A 10,790-nucleotide genomic window follows, 5' to 3' on the forward strand; every position below is an offset into this window, starting at 1 on the left:
CGTATTTGCATTACTGTGCAGAGGTTTGGGGCAATACCTACAAATGTTCGCTATCATCAATCTTTATATTACAAAAAGGCCATAAGGATAATCCATAAAACTGGTTACAGAGATCATACAATCCACTATTCTTAAAATCAAAAATTCTAAAATTCACAGATCTGGTTCATTTTCTCACTGCACAAATTATGTATAGAGCAATAAATAACCTGCTTCCTGACAATATTCTAAAACTGTTTTCTAAAAGGAACGGGATACAATTTGAGGGGGGAATTAAATTTAAAACATCCTTGTATCCGCACAACATTAAAAAGTTTTTGCATCTCTGTGTGTGGAGTGAAGCTGTGGAACAGACTAAGTAAAGATATGAAGCAATGTCCGAGCATGGTGCAGTTTAAAAAGCGGTTTAAGGATATGGTTTTTACACAGGGTACAGGGAGGAGGTAGAGAGTTGATAGGGTGTTCTTGTCCAATATTTTCATGTGTGTGCGGGTGCAGGTATGTTGGTATGGGTATATATATCTGTAGGTTGTGTATCCTTTGAGGTGTTACTGGGTTATTGAAAATGTATATGTGTGTGTGTGTATATCGTAGGTATGGATAGATAGAAACATATATACATTTTTATATATATATATATATATATATATATATATATGTATATAAATTAATAAATAAATTAAAAAAAAAAAAATACACATAAAATATAATGTAATTGCAAGGAGGTATTTCTGTAGTCTATTCATTACTACATAGTGGAAAAGGGTGGGATTAAATAAGCTTATGCTTCTTCCTGCTCCTTTTTGAACATGAAAGTTATTTGTAGTTGTGGTTGCTCGTTTTCCTTTTGTTTTGCTTTGTTTATTTGTCTCTTTGAATTCTATGTTGTTGTACTTTTTAACATGTTCAAAATAAAGATTCAATCAATCAATCAAACTGGATTCAGCTCACACTGGATAGATTTTGTGTAAAGATAACTAATTAAAAAAATCAAAAACAATAGTAAACAACTGACAGTATTACACATTGCGGTATCATTCTTGTATTTCTATGTAAAAATCTGTTGCATTCTTTATTCTTTGTTACTTTTAGGTTTGACAGTATTTTTATAAATGTTACTGTGTGTTATTGAAATGTAAAATTTCCTTTGTCGTGATGAAAATAGAGAAAGTATTACAGGTATTTTTTGATACTTTGTGTCTGCATTTTTGTAAAGGATGTTGTGTTCCCATGGTGACACTTGCAGCCTTCACTAGCAGACATGGTATTGCTGGTGTTATGAAGACAATTTCAGCCCCCTCATGCTGCCTTTCGTCTCACATTTTGAGTGACATGAAAGAGCTACTGTAAAGCAAAATGGATGGAGAATTAGTCTGGTTGGAACATGTTTAATAATATTGCATTGACCTTGTTTGTCTGTGTCTGGGTAGAGCAAGTGTCAGCCCGGATTGTACAGGAAGTGACAGCAGAGGCAGTGGCAGTACTGAAGGGAGAGCAGGAGACTCAAAGACTGCCATCAGGTGAGATATAAAAATGCACGTGTTCTTTGATGGTGCTGCACAGCAGTAGCAATTGGAAAAATATAATACGCGGTCCCCTGTTCACATGGGACCTTATCCCTGCAGGCCCTGGGTGCAGAGGACATGTCTCCAGATGCCTAAAAGCAGCATTTCAGGAGTCGGAGCACTTAATCCATCTGCTAGTCAGCTGAAATCATTGGTCTTTAGTCCTATTGTTATACCTGGTTGTTTAATAAGTGAACAGTGCAGCAATATAGCAGACTGTTACTAACCTGAAAAGACTCGCTAATTGAAGAACGTTAAAAACATTTTGCAGCAAAAGCGAATATGTTGGAGACACAGAAATGTCTGTCTCCCTCAGCAACTCTAGTAGTTCTTTATAAACAGTAGACCAGTTGTATATTTTGTTTAATTAGTCGCATAACCTGCACTCTTGAAAACCACGCTTCTGGTTGTCAAACATTTTCATGGAACAGTGTACCTGTAGTAACAAGAGTAGCTCATACCTTCATCCTTTAATTAGTCACTTTCACCTCCCACGTTGCCTAGCATGTCTCTTACTCTCTGACCCCTCTCTTTGGTGACAGAATCAAGCAGGGAACAGCCACGTATATAATACTCATAACAGGAGTAAAATGTGCATAAGCATAGTGTAACAGCCCGTTTATATGTACAGTAATGATATATGATCTGTGCAGTTTATAACTGTGATTAAAAAAAAAAAAGACTAAATTGTTTCTAACTACTGCTGCAGTGAAAACTGTGAGCAACTGACACTGAAACTAAAACTAAAAGGAAATATGCACTCACTGGTATTAACTGATGATTTAAGCAATGGTTGGACAGCAAATCCTGTTTGGCTGCCAGATGTGGTACTGATTAGATGGCCAGAGTTCATATTTAGCAGTGCCTTTCTTTTTCTGCTATTTAAACAGAAAAATACAAAGCTATTGCTTATTCACAGCACTTTTTTTACAGGATTCTGCCACTACGCAATGTTTTACTCTTTTTTTGCTTGTAAAAATGCATTTGAAAATGGAAATGAGCAGTTATATGCTTTGTATACATGCTAGGCATGTTACCTTGCAAGAAGTGTTTTCTACTAGTGGAAAGTATCCTTTATAACATGTGATTTATTTTTTTTTATAACTTCAGTCTTTTATCTCTGTCACACTTTCTAGTTGAAGACACCACCAATTTGCCTCCCTCGCCTCCCCCCTCACCTGCTGCAGAGCACTTTGGACCTCTAGAACAAGGTAGGCCAAGAATATAAATACATACTCGGTATGTCTCTTAAAGAGAGAGACTTCTTCTTTTGACTGTGGCTTCTGATGCTATATGACCACCAAGACTTGGGTCTTGGTGTATGCTTGCACTGGAAGTTCCCCACCTCTCAGGACATGCCCTGCCTAAAGGGGATGAACCACACATTGATAAACGTTCAGAAAATCTACTTAAGCTGCTATAAGCAGAAACATCTTCTCCTTTTTTCCTGTCATCCATTTCTTTTGGAATACTGCATATGTGTCATCATTGTATGCCTGAAACAGATAAAATGAATATCTTCATTATCATCCCCATTTATCCTGACAAAGACACACTGACATGCATGAACACTCCACTTCTACTAAGTGCACTCTTTTTGTCATCCTTTCCATCCATTTCCTTTTCTAACCTCCTCATTTCACTGTCTTCTACACACTAATATGACAGCCAATTTAGGTAACCCTCTGATTTCTTGTTGTTTGTGATTTTACTTGAGTTATGTCTTCAGTTTTGCCTGTCTAATCATTGTGTTGTGTTTTTTGGTCATTGTACACTGTGTCTTTGGCTGTGGCTATAGGTGACAGAAATCTAGCTCTTTTTATACAAATTATACATTTAAGGACTAAGAAAGCTGCAGCAAGGTGTAGAAAAGCTAATAAAGTGGGTATTAAAAAGCCCCTCCCAATGTAGAAATGCAATCTAGTTACATACTTGAGAATGGAAGATGATGAATGTCGTTTGCATACATAAAATACTTTACATTTAGTTTACATTTTCTGAATCACACAGTGTAGATTTATTCTGTGATTTTGAACATCCCAGTTAGAGCTGTGATAAAGTTTGATTATTTGTGTTTGACCTAATTTTTTAAGCAGTGACTGGGCTGTAAAACTAAAACTAAAAGGTTAGGGCCTGCAAAGCCTTGTGACATGTGTTGTTATGTGTTGTGTGCTCATGACAAACAGCTGTAAAGCTGTTGGGATGTAGGTTCCTTACTGTAGGTGGAGTGTTTGACAGGACTGAGCAGTTTGTATTAGTGTTGAGGTTTGTTCTTACTGTGGCTTTTAAAACCCCCACAAAACATTACTGGTTTGTTAGCGACTTCTGCTGTATTAGTGCTATAACTGTTGTAGCTGTTTATTTTTAATGTTGTATGTATTTTATTTTTGGTTGAATCATTCGTATGTGAAGCAGATATCTTTCACAAATGATACAATATGCCCGTTTTGTTGCTCTCAAAGAATGGCTGGCCCCCAAAGCTTTGTTATCTTGAGTTGCTTGTCACTGTCTGTTTGTCATTGTCCTCTGTGTGTTACGTCTCTCTTGCTCTCAAACAAGTTTTCTCTTCTTCTTCTTTGGCATTCCCCTCTCTGCTGACTCTTTCTGTTTCTTTTGTCGGTTTCTCTTCAAGCTTTATCTCTCTTTTCACTGCAAAAAATGTCCATCTTAAATAGTCAGGCAAAAATTGTTCTGAAGCTGCTGGTTACTTATCATTTCGTAAAAGTTAAAAGACCATAGCTGGGCCCATATTCGCTCTGCTTTCAGTTCTGTTCAGTCTAGTATCAGTAGTAGCTAAATCAATAAGGATAAAATGAATGCAGAATATATTTTCCTGGTCATATCTATAGAGTTTAATTCTGCCGTTTGACCAGTCCCAAAAAGTTTCATGTGCAAAGTGACTGTTTGTTGTTCATTTGAACTGTTTATTAATCAAGTTTAAATTTTAAGGCTGATGAAATAATAAAGTCGAGACCAAATGAAAAAGTTTGGACCAAAGCTCCTTATAGAAAAAAATCTTATATTGCATGTTAAGTTACTTTTAAGATGGCCATTCTTTGGTGTTTTTTCCAGTTTTTTGCTTTCTTCTCCCTTTTCCTTTATCTTTTTTTCTCCATCCTTTTCACTCTCTCTTTCAGTCTTCGTGTCCAGATTTCCCTGCAGTTCTTCTCCTTGTGTCTGTCTTGTTTGTAGATGTAGGGGATGAGGAGGAGGCGGGCCCTCTCCGCCGCTTCCAAAATTCTCGTGAGAGGTGCAAGTTCCTCGCCCCCTCCATCTCAGTTTCCGTGCCCGAGGACGACCCCTACCACTCCGAAGAGGAGTACTATGAGCACCCATTGTTCAGCCCAGAGTGGACGCACTCGGGCTCTCGCCCCACAGGGCAAGCCGTGGCCTTTAGACAGATTGAAGGTGAACCACGCATGGTTCCTCTTTGCCATCCCCCCTCCCTCCATCTCCTTTCTCTTTCTTTCCTCTCCTCTCTTGTGATTTGACTCCCTTCCCCCATTCCTCTCTCCTTTTGTCTTTCCGTCTCTCCGTCCGTCAGCTCGTCTCTTCGTCTGTCTTTGTGTGCGTTTGTGTGTCCTCGTGTTGGTTATTCAATCAAAACAGCATATTAATTTAACAGCCATATTTCTCTTCTGTTTTAAATTTCTTTTACCCAAGCCCATTGCTATCCGTGTTTGCCATGCCGTTAACTCTAACACATAGTAGTGATGGTTCAAAGTAGTTATATAAATAACAGTGTTTTATTGCCATTCGCTCATCAGTAAGATCACCGTGCAAGTATGACTTGTGGAACATGACCATAAGCCTTTCATAGATGTCTTGGAGACCCAGAGATGTATTTTGGTTCTGTTCTCCAGACTGCTTCTCATCCCCTAAACCATACTGTGCTATGTCAGACCCTCTAAACCCATCCGTACCTACCTTTACACTCTCACTGTGGCAACAAGGAAGACTTTCAGCTCAGACATTTTCACCCACATTTGTGGTTCAGAAATGTGGACGTCATGCACATGCAGTCTTATGAGGCCCTTCTGCCTTTTTAATAAACACCCATTATCAACTCTGTTATAAAAAAAAAATCATTCCATTCATTTGTTCTTGTTATTCGGGGTCATCAGTAAACATAATAAAAAACCTTTAAAAAAAGTAAACCAATCTAAAAATAATCAGCTGATTTCATTTTATTTTTTTGGCATTTTTTAACAAGTTTGTCAGTCATTCAGCACAAGAGAAGTGTAAAGTCTAGTATGACTGTGATGCTGTGAAGGTGCTGTAAAAATAGCATAATAAATCTTTGGAAATCTAATGGCAGAATCCAAATCCCTATCCAGTAATATACAAAAAAGTAATATAGAGAAACCAAGAGCCCATCTCGAACCGATTCAACTTGTCTCAGTTATTAAACTTTCCTGATGCTGCTGATTTTTTTTCTTGCTCAAAAGAGTACAGGAAAGAAAGTTCTTTCTCCAGAGATATTAAATTAAAATGAAATGAAAAGCCAGAACTCTTGACTCCCATAGCTTAGGGATTCAGAAGTTATCTTACGGGACATATTTTACTGTCGTTGTTTGGAATCACAGATCTCAGCTGAACTTAACATCTGTGTGATGGTCGCAGCAGCCTGAAATTTGTGTAATACTGAAGACATTTATTAACTTGTAGTTAGTGTAAACTAATGTAAATGATCATATTTAATGAGTATTAGCAACCACTTTGTATGATCAACTGCAAATCCTTAGAAAGATGCGACATTGTCACGGTGGATCTGCAGCTGACTCTCATTTCACTCAAATGATTACAGTGTTCCCTATTTTTCTTTTGCCTGGGTGGCAGCTCTACGCTTCCGTATGCATATATAGTATCCTGTCCATGCAATGTTAAGCCATGAAGTGTTGTTTCCTCAATGTTATCTTTACCACTAAACAACTGACCTTAGTCGTAAATGATCAAAGGTCGGTATCTGTTAAGGATTTGCTTATGGGCTGGAAAAATTATTTAAAAAAGAGATATTGGGGGAAAAAACATATTCCTCTAACATGATAAAAAGAAAACAAAAAACACATAAATAACAGCAGTCTGTACTGTATGTGTAATGTACATATATGTGTGAACAAATAAATATTTTAGGCCATCTTTCCCTAGAGCTGAAAGTGTCCCGTCATAAGTTGTGTTCTCACATAACCCAAGTCTGTGTTGCCTGTAGTCTTAATGTGTCCCCCTTTCACCCTGTTCTCGGGAAGAAGAGACCATGGAGGCTCTTACAGCTGAATACGAGGAGGAGGTGGAAGATGAGGAGGAGAGTGCAGAGGCAGCAGAGTCCGAGGCAGCTCTTGATGAGCAGCAGTGGAGTGGGGAAGAGCCCGAGCTGGACAGCCCCCAAGCTGAGCCCTTAGAGCAGGCAGAGGGCATAGACGAGGCCCAGGATCTAGACCTGGAGCCGGCTGAGGCAGCTAGTGCTACTGCAGAGAGCTCTATGGACAGAGAGGAGGAGGAAGCAGAGGGTGAGGAGAGCCCTGAGACAGGTGTGTCCTGCCCTCTGCTCTCCCTGCCTGCATGTTACTGCATTGCCCACTGTATAAGAACGCAAGATGTGTACAAAGGAAATGTATAACTTATAAGCATTATAATTCAAGTGGAATGGCAAGTAATCCTCCCTGCGCTCTGCTGCGGCTGCAAGGCAACACAGGCTTGTTGGTGAAAAAAAGCCACATTGTTTTAACTTAACCTGGTTTTATTGTGTATTTTTGCTTATATTTTCTTTTACTTGCTGTGGTTTTCGGGGCCGGCCGTTTTCGTAGTGGTATGATGAAGTGAAGTGATGCTAATCGTGACGGTTGCTGGTTTTGTTTTTTCCACCTGCTATAAGCTTCCAGATTTTTCATTGTGTTTATACATTGCCTGGTGCTGGTATGCCAGTGCTGTGCGCAGTTTTGTAGCCATGATTCATTCCTGCAACACGTGCATAAATCATTGGTATCATGAATCTGAGTACAGAGTTTGCAGGGGATTTTGTGTTGGCTGTCTCATGTTCAGTGTGGTGCAGTTGTTGGTAAAACCATCTCATCAAATGCATTTCTGTATCAGCTTAATTCCAAATTCTTTCTCTTTTTTTGGGTTGTTTTTGTCACCTTTAGCTGGTGATAGCATATAGCATTTATCTGTCATTTACCAGTAAAGTTCTTCTATGATTGTGCTAATAAACTGACATCTGAACATTTAAACCCTAGACTTTTTACAATAGTGAAAACTATTTAAATATTAAAAGCTTTAAACTTGACAAACTGATTAAACATTTGATTTTACTGAATGACAGAAATGCTATTTCACTTGGTATCTGATGGTTTTGAAGGTCAGCATGGATATTTCTCCCATCTGTTATTGCTTGTTTCCCATAAATCAACATCACAGTTGCCTCATGCTGGTTTCCGTCACACCACCATCCCATTTTATCACCCATCTGTGACTTGGTGGACCGCATAATCTCGCCGTACTTCTTCATTGATGGCCGTACCATTGTGCTGTAAGTTTCTGAGGAGAGCTTTGCCTGTTTTTGTCATAGCTTTTCCAGACCCTGGCTTAATAGATATCTCATTCACAGCATGCTAAAACAATACATTTCTGTAATGATCGAACAGCCAACTTACAGATATCCTTTCAGCTTTGAAGATGGAGACAGACAAGCAGGACAGTGGATCCATGAGCCCTGACAGCATTGGATCAGAGAAACGCCCAGAGGAGTTTTATGAGCCCCAGATCCAAGGGTTCTTTGCTGGTGAACGAGTTGTACCAGAGAGTCCCACCATGGATATGCCATCCTTTGTACCCCCAGATGTTCAAAGTCAAGCCAAGGAACCCGTCAGATCGCTCACACTTCAGCCTACATATGGCGAGCCGATTACAGTGTCAGAGAAGCAGCCATCAGTGGAGGTGGTGGAGTTCAGCAGCATCAGCTCTCCTGCTGATTTCACATCAGTGGGAGCCAAAGTTCAAGCAGGAGACTCAACAAGTGACACAAAAGACAGATCTGGCATGTCAGCCTATTTTGAAACATCAACCATGGAAGTTAGTGAAGGTCCTCACAGTAAAGGTGAGGGTTATTACGAACTGAGTAGAGCTGGTGAAAAGAAGAGTACTGATGATACTAGTTCTCCTGAGATCAGCTACAGCACACTTGCTGAAGCTCAAGATAAACCTGAAGCTAAAAAAAGTACAACAGAAGACACTAGGGTATTTACAGTTCCTGACAGGAGTAATGACTGCAGGCTTTCCCCAGGTAAACTTGCCTTAGAGCAGAGGAGTTACTCACTTAACATCACCATAGGAGCAATGGATCAAAGTGGCCAAGGCAGACAAAGAAACTTCTCCCCACTGGCCACAGATATCATGTCATATACCAGTGGAAGTTTAGATGAGTCAGCAGACTACCTTCCAGTTACTACACCATCTGCAGATAAGCCACCATCTTTCCCTCCACTCATACTTGAGACAGCCGCTTCCATTACTTCAGACTCCTCATCTCCTCCAAGGATCACAGAGCAGCCTCCAAAACCTAGTCCTGAACCGGAATCTCCAGAATCTCCTGAGCCTTCCAAGAATGCATATAAAAATGGCACAGTAATGGCACAAGACTTGCCCGAAATGCTTGACCTTGCTGGTAACCGTTCGGGACTGCAATCAGAAAACAGTGACCCAGAAATCATTCGGAGGAAGTCGATTCAATCTGATTCTTCTGCCTTAACTTATGACCCACTGTCTAGCCTAATTTCAGGGGAACAGAGTCCTGGAGCTAGAAAGAGTGAGAGCCAGCTGGAAGAGATGGGTTATTGTGTATTTAGTGAATATTCAGGGCCCATGCCATCCCCTGCAGATGTGTTCAGCCCTACAGACACTTCTGCACAAGTCTTCACCCCGTCTGTCCTGGAGGAAAAGGTAGCTGAGCAGGCAAGAAAATTAGCAGTCAGAGATGTATCTTTGGAGGATAAGACACAGCCATCGGGAGTTGCTGATGCAGCTGAAGAAAAAGACCAGAAAGAAGAAGAGAGAAAAGATTCAGCTGAAGAAAATAAAAAGAGCAAAGAGGATGATCAGATGATTACCTCTGTAAGCGAGACACCACTTGCTCAGCCCTGTGAGCCTTTTGTGACACCAACTGTCACTGTGACACTGGAGGAAGGTGGGAGGTCAGTGAGCGAGACCGAACGGCAAGCCAGCGGTGAAGGCTCAGCGTCAGAAACCGAGATTGCCGACTATGAGAGGCAGATCCGGAAACTGGAGATGGAGGACAGGCCTCTCAGTTTGGAGGAGGAGCGAGAGCTGCAGGAGCTTCGAGAGAAGGTGAAGCTGGTGCACCAGGAAGCCTATGAGGAAGTGGACGCTGAAGATGTGTACCAGCTGACTGGTGTGGCCAAGGACCGAATTGCCAGGCCTGTTAAAACTTCCTCTGCCTCATCTGTGGAGAGTAACATCGATGATGACAAGCTGCTCTCCCCAGTGCTCTCACCTTCCAAACTTAAACAAAGAGAATTGTATGGCTCCCCGAAAAGAGCAGCTTCACCCGTGTTAGGCATAAACAAAGATGAGAGAGAAGATCCAGAAAAGAAAATGAAGGCAGAGCAAGAGAAAGAAGCAGTCGAGAAGAAACTTAAAGAGGAGGAAGAAAAGAAAATCAAGGAAGAGGCAGAAAAGAAAGAACAAGAAATGAAAGAGAGAGAAGAGCAGAAAAGGAGAGAGAAAGAAGAGGCAGAGAGGATATTGAAGGAAGAAACAGAAAGGAAGGAGAAAGAGCAGGAAATGAGGGAGAAATTGGAGAAAGAGCAGAAAGAGAAAGAAGAGAGGGAGTTGAAAGAAAAGACAGAAAGAGAGCAGAAAGAGAAAGAGGAGCGAGAGTTGAAAGAAAAGCAAGAAAGAGAGCAGCGAGAGAGAGAGGAGAGGGAGTTGAAAGAAAAGAAAGAGAAAGAGGAAAAGGAGTTGAAAGAAAAGCAAGAGAAAGAGAAGAAAGAGAAAGAGGAGCAGGAGTTGAAAGAAAAGCAAGAGAAAGAGAAGAAAGAGAAAGAGGAGCAGGAGTTGAAAGAAAAACAAGAAAAAGAGCAGAAAGAGAAAGAGGAGAGGGAATTGAAAGAAAAGAAAGAGAAAGAAGAAAAGGAGTTGAAAGAAAAGCAAGAGAGAGCGGAGAGAGAAAAGAAGGAAAAGGAAGAAAGGGAGAGAAAAGAAAGAGAAGAG

This window comes from Oreochromis aureus, linkage group 16 (assembly GCF_013358895.1).
Source record: "Oreochromis aureus strain Israel breed Guangdong linkage group 16, ZZ_aureus, whole genome shotgun sequence".
NCBI classification, from domain to species: Eukaryota; Metazoa; Chordata; class Actinopteri; order Cichliformes; family Cichlidae; genus Oreochromis; species Oreochromis aureus.